This window comes from Equus przewalskii, chromosome 2 (genome assembly GCF_037783145.1).
Source record: "Equus przewalskii isolate Varuska chromosome 2, EquPr2, whole genome shotgun sequence".
Classification (NCBI taxonomy): Eukaryota; Metazoa; Chordata; class Mammalia; order Perissodactyla; family Equidae; genus Equus; species Equus przewalskii.
This window is the reverse complement of record NC_091832.1, coordinates 109,276,590-109,282,589: the sequence shown is the minus strand read 5'-3', so window position 1 is coordinate 109,282,589 and position 6,000 is coordinate 109,276,590. Positions and strand designations below refer to the sequence as shown.

Here is a 6,000-nt window from a genome sequence, read left to right as displayed (position 1 = left end):
GAGTAAATGAAAGAGGCAATTTTTTTTTTAGAAAAAGCAAAGCTGCCAGCACCAATATAGAAATTATAAAAACCCTTCCTCTACTCCTAGCAGGAATTCTATCTCTAGATTGCTATAGTAAAAACCCATAAGAAAATCTCTGGACAATGACATCAGGAAATGTTCCAGGAAGAATCTTATGTAATTTGTAATCCATCTGGTGTCTTCCTGAAAGCAGACTTCAGAAACGACTAGAATACAGTCCACTTGCTTCCTCAGGTGGCACCCAAAGGATCTTCTGCACTGAGGCAGGAGTGAATCTTTTATTCAGGTGTGATTTCTGTTAATGGAAATCAGAGATCTTTTATTTACAGTATGTTAGCTTATGACCCCATGTGAGACTGGTAGATTTTAGCTTCTGTTTTTGCAGGACTTAAAGAAAGCCCCCCTTGTGAATAACCGTGCTTAGGAAAGAAGTGTTCACTCAGCTCTTTTAGAAAGAGAGTCCCTCCAGGCATTTTTGTTTTCCTTTTTGAAAACTTTAATTTTGTGCTGTGCCTCATTTCAGATGATGAAATTCACGATTGAGAGATGGTTGTGGCATTCTATTTCCATTCTCTTGCTCCCTAGTCTTTGAGATAATGAAAGAAAGGGATGCCTGAGTCCTACCATACAGTTTTTTCTCCTTTTAACACCTCTCAAATTCCTGAAAATCCATCACAAGCTGAAAACCAAACTAGGACAGAAAATATTTTGAGTGGCATATAGAAAGGAAAGGGACTGGAGGAATTATTGCTAGCCCACATTTCATATATTTTATTTCATATAATTATGAGTCTCTAACATCTATGTACTTAGGAAGCTTAAGTCTAAAAATTTGTCCAAATAACCATAAAGCTCAAAATCAAAACAAATAAACACACTATATGAGCTTTTGTCAATCATTGATATGCAAATATAGAGTGTATATAAATTATTTAAACTATGCTTACTATGCAAAATATGCTTTGCTTTATAATGAAACTGATAGCTAACGTCTATAGGGCATCTTCTAAGCTCTTTACATAAATAATGTTGGAGTAATTATTGAGTCTAGTACCATAATTACCCCCAGTCTACAGATGTTACATTTAGGATCCAAAGGAGTCAAGTAATTTGCTCAATTTTCCATAACTGATATGTGATAGAAATAGGACTCATTTTTGGACACAGGTGCTTTGAAAAGTGAATAATTAAATAGACATAAATTCCACCTTCTGGGTTTAAATTTTCAATCTCAAAAATGATCCAAATTTATGTAAATTAATTCATCAAATTACAGAAAATCTTTTGTAATTCCCACCAGACACTGAATCCCTTGAATAATTTCTTTAAATCCTTTGAATTTTCATAAATTTGTACGCTGTTTATTTCTACACGGTTCATCTTTAGACACTCCTATTTGGCATATCTTCGCTTATTCTTCAAAATCTTTACAGAAGAATCTCATTTCTGTTTGACACAACTTGATCTTCAGTTTTCTCACCTGGGATGTGTTCCATAGCCAGAGCACTTCAGCCTCTACTCTGCAGCTCTTGAAATCACTTGATACCTGGGATGATAGACGGCACTTATGTACCCAAGAAGAAATGCCAAGCTACCTCTTCATTGTCAAAACTGTCGGAAGTTGCTGAAGCTGGATCTGGAAGCTTGGCTTACAGTGAATGAGCTCATTAGAACATCCCTTTCACACTCCTGGTCTCCAGACTGTATCCTGGGCTTGCTGCACTGTCCTCTCCTGCAGGTGTCCTCAGCAATAACTTGAAGAGTCACCGCAGCACAGAGGCTGAATACTCAGGACGAAGTGGTGCCATTCCTCTGCAGAGGAAGGAGAAAGCTGAAATAGCGATGAATAGTCCTATTAGAAGGAAGACAGTGTTTGTAGGGACTTCATTTGAAATACAATCTAGCATAAAGAGTAAAAATTAATACTCACATTAATAAGTCTCCCTTCTTAAGCACAGTGCCATTGTGTGTTAAACAGTTACATTTTCTACCCCAGTTTTTGTCTTGGTGGGCACATTCTTCCTCTGTTACTCTTTGTTATTATACAGTGATAAAATGGTCTCTATTTGTGATTAAACAGTGACAAAGACATATCTGAGAGAAATACAGTGACTCACAAAGTCTCTAATTTATTGTCCAATGGAGACAAATTATTATGTAGGTGGCAATAGTAACAGTAGTATTAGCATGGGTAGTTGTTGGTGTTTTAAAACTTGGTTGATGAACCGAACTTGGTCTCCGAACGAAAACATTTCCTAAAATAGATTTCCATTTAGTTTTTGTCAGGATTTTTTAAATTAAGAAAAATGTGTATTCAACTAAGTCAGGGAGCTATTACTCTGCCCTATCCTGATAGAGATGCTGGCCTCAGCATGCTAGCGTGTGCTAAAATGAGTCTTCACAGTATTCCTAAATGCAATGAGCTCAACTCTTGACATCAGATGGCTAAGCTGTGATATTTCAATTAGTCTATAATAGGATATTATAAAGTCTCTTTCTCCAGGATTTCCTAAGGACAATCTTTGGCTGTTTTTTTTCCAATTTGTTTGTTACTTCTCAACATATTTTCTGGTCAGCATTTCTTTTTTCTAAGTTTAAATATTTTTTTAAAAATGTGACTATAGATAATCTTTTAACTTAAAATCTGCTCTGTTAGTTGTGAGCTTAATTTTATAGGATGTAATTATTAACCAGCATTTAATTCCTTTCTATAAAAATCTTGCATGATTAAAAGGAAAACATAACTGGATTAGACATTGGTTTTTAGCGTTCATAATTTTAGTAGGGTGTAAGAAGTTACATAACTTGTCTTGATCTGTTTAGGGTCTACAACCATAACAAAACATCAATATTTAAGAAGGAACTGATTTCTATGAAAATATCATTGCGTCATGGTCAATCCCATTGTTACCGTCAAATGCTTCCTCTAAAACCAAGCTTAAGACTCAACTTCTGGTTTCCTAAAGGACTCGTCACCTAACATGCAGATGAAATGTTTTGTTCTCAGATCTTCACTTTGTAATAAATCGCTGCAAGTTCTGGATTTGTTGCTTACTGACATTTTCTACGTCATAAAGAACAAAAACATATTTTAAAATTATGTTATATCTGCCCCATGGTAACATGCTGTGCCTCAGGAAGTTGAAGCTCAATAAATATTCTTTAAATAACCAAAATATATTTTCTGCCAGTGGCATGCTGATTAGGATTTTTCCGAATCAATTCACTTTCCCCAAGCAATCAGAAACTCATCAATGCAAGAGACTTATCCAAATGATAAATATGACAGTTCTGCGGAGAAAAACACCACGGTGATTAGCAAGCTGAAAATCTGCCCCAAAGCCAAATTGTCCTTTCTTATTATTAACCAGATCTATATGATCACAGCAAGAATCAGTTTGAGCCCAAAGGTTTTGATCACCCCGCAGCCCAGAAGTCCATTTAGCTGTGCATGTGAGTGCCTTAGGGCTGCGTTGGTGCCGTAAACACACAATTGATTATTTCAGTTCTGTCTGATTCCATCACAGTCATACATCATGGACTGTGGACTAAGGTTGATTATTCTGTTTTCTTACTCAACAAAAATCATTTCTTTGACAGCAAAGAAGCAGATAGTACAGTCTTTTTAACAATTAGTAGTACTATGAAATAAAATGGCAGATCTGGAAAGAATGTGGTTAAATTGAATCCAAATTGAGTTAAAATTCAACTTACTCTCAATGTAACTTGACAGTTTTGAATTTTTTCTCTTCTCTTCAATGATTTCCTTAAAATCAAAAACATGTTAATTATATTTTTGTCCTAACTCAGTTTTATTCCTTATAATAATTGTGGTGATAAGGAATAGGACTATTTATTTTTCCAAATTAGGAGGAGATAGAATTTACACACCAAATGTGAGAAAGCTGAAAAAATTAAATAATTTGGGCTTTAAAACATGTACTTGGAATTCAGATTCTGCTTTGGATATATAAAGCATGGCAGGCCATTATCCCCATTGTAAAAAACTAGAAAAAGATATAATAAAACAAACAAAAAATTTTAAGGCATCTACGAGTTTTGTATGCAAAATAGTCTAAACTAACTGGTGCTCCGAAAATTAGCAGAAATTGACAGCTGCTTACCTCCATAGGATATTTTCTAAGTCTAGGGGGGAAATTGTACCTGTCATGGGTAGAGAAACTCTTGAGGGCTGGGAAGAACCAAGCAGGGATTTTAATGGCCATCTAGTCTGATGTGGTAGATAGGGGTCTGGGGGACATCCAAACTTGAAGGTTATTCTCCCTTATCGTTGATTCTCTGCCAAAGACTTTAGCTGAGTATGTGCCAGTATGAGATAGAAAAGCAGACAGATCTTATTCCCTTAGTGCTTAGATCCCAAAGCCTGAACTTTGCAATACATACAGGACAACGATTGTCATCATGTTTTTGGAAATCAGGACAGAAAACGAATCTTGACACTGAATTATTAGAAATCAGAGGTCAACCAAAATTAACTGAGGTTGCAATTAAGCCCTAGTTCAAATAATTCCTCTTCAAAATGACCCGGCCTTCATCCTGGCTGCCTGATAGAGAGAAGTGCTTGCCCTTTCTAGGGAAAAATGTTATCCTCCAGAGGCTTTATGGTTTGTTTACGCACAGTGTCCAGTATCCATAAAACATTTCAAGACATGCAAAGAAACACAACGGAAAAGAGGGTCAACTGATGCAAAACATGGATGATAAGATGTAGAAATTAACAAATGTGTACTTAAATTAACCATTATTAATATCAAAAGATGGAGAACTTAAACAGAAATGGAATTTTGGATATTCTGGAACATTTACAATAATGTAAATTAAGACTGTATTGGACTCATCAGAAGAAAGGATCAGGGAATTACATATCAGTAGAAATTTTGAAAAGTGGAGCATGAAAAAAATGATAATAGTAAAACAAAACAAAATATGAGAGACACGTGAACAATGTTATATGATTTAACATATTGTGAAATTGGGCCATGATAAAAAGATGAGAAAAAAATGTTGCCAATACATATATAAAAATCTCGGTAAAACCCAACTAACTAATACATTTAAAATTCATCAAAATTAAAATATTTCACTCATCAAAAGACATTATTAAGAAAGTGAAAAAACAAGAAACAGACTAGGAGAAAATGTTTGCAGTACCTATACCTGATCAAGATTCATATCCAGAACAGGAAAAAGAATTCCTATAAGTAAAGCAGGAAAACACAATTCAAAACATAGTCAAAAACTTGAACAGGCATAAAAAATAGATGTCAACATGTTCAATAAGCATATATACATACACACACACATGCATTCATATATGCTTAGCATCATTATTTATCATGAAAATACAAGTTAAAATTGCAAGGAGATAAAATTACATACCTACCCAAATGGATAAAATTAAAAATTGACAATAGCAAGTGTTGATGAGCATGGGGAGAAAATGGATCTCTCATTCACCAGCAGGAGTGGAAAATGGTAGAGCTACTTGGGAAAGAGGCATTTTCTACTAAAGTTAAACATACCTCTAACCTTAACCAGGTGATTCTGCTGTTAGGTATATACTTAGAAATTAGTGCATTTGTCTACAAGAATAGTTGTACAAGAATATTAGTGTTAGTTTTATCATAAGAATCCATTCAAGAATCAACCCAAAAGCCTGTCAAAAGAGAATGGATAAAGAAATGCGTTATATTCACACAATGTTATATTAGCACCAATAAAATGAATGAACTACTAGCACATGCAATGACGTAGAGGGATCTCAAAAGGACCTTGAGTGAAAGAAGGCAAACAAAAGACATGCATACTGTATAATACCATTTATGTGAATTACAAAACACAGAGAACCAATTTATGGTGCTAAAAGCTGAAAAGTGGTTAATTCTGGAAAGAAGAGAGAGGATTGTGCGTTATTAAATGGGAAAGAGCACATGGGAACTTTCTGAGGTGAAGGAA

General features: G+C 34.8%; 1 long non-coding RNA gene across 1 annotated transcript in view; it reads right to left on the bottom strand.

Annotated features, from left to right (window-relative positions):
- Positions 1-771: 771 nt before the first annotated feature.
- LOC139081833 (uncharacterized) overlaps positions 772-6,000 on the bottom strand; it is a 30,071-nt gene continuing 24,842 nt past the window's right edge. Inside the window, exons 3-5 of the long non-coding RNA XR_011537246.1 lie at positions 5,203-5,240; positions 3,739-3,790; positions 772-1,855 (exon numbers count right to left, since the gene is read on the bottom strand). This is a non-coding gene — a long non-coding RNA (uncharacterized lncRNA). The remainder of the gene's footprint in view (positions 1,856-3,738; positions 3,791-5,202; positions 5,241-6,000) is intronic.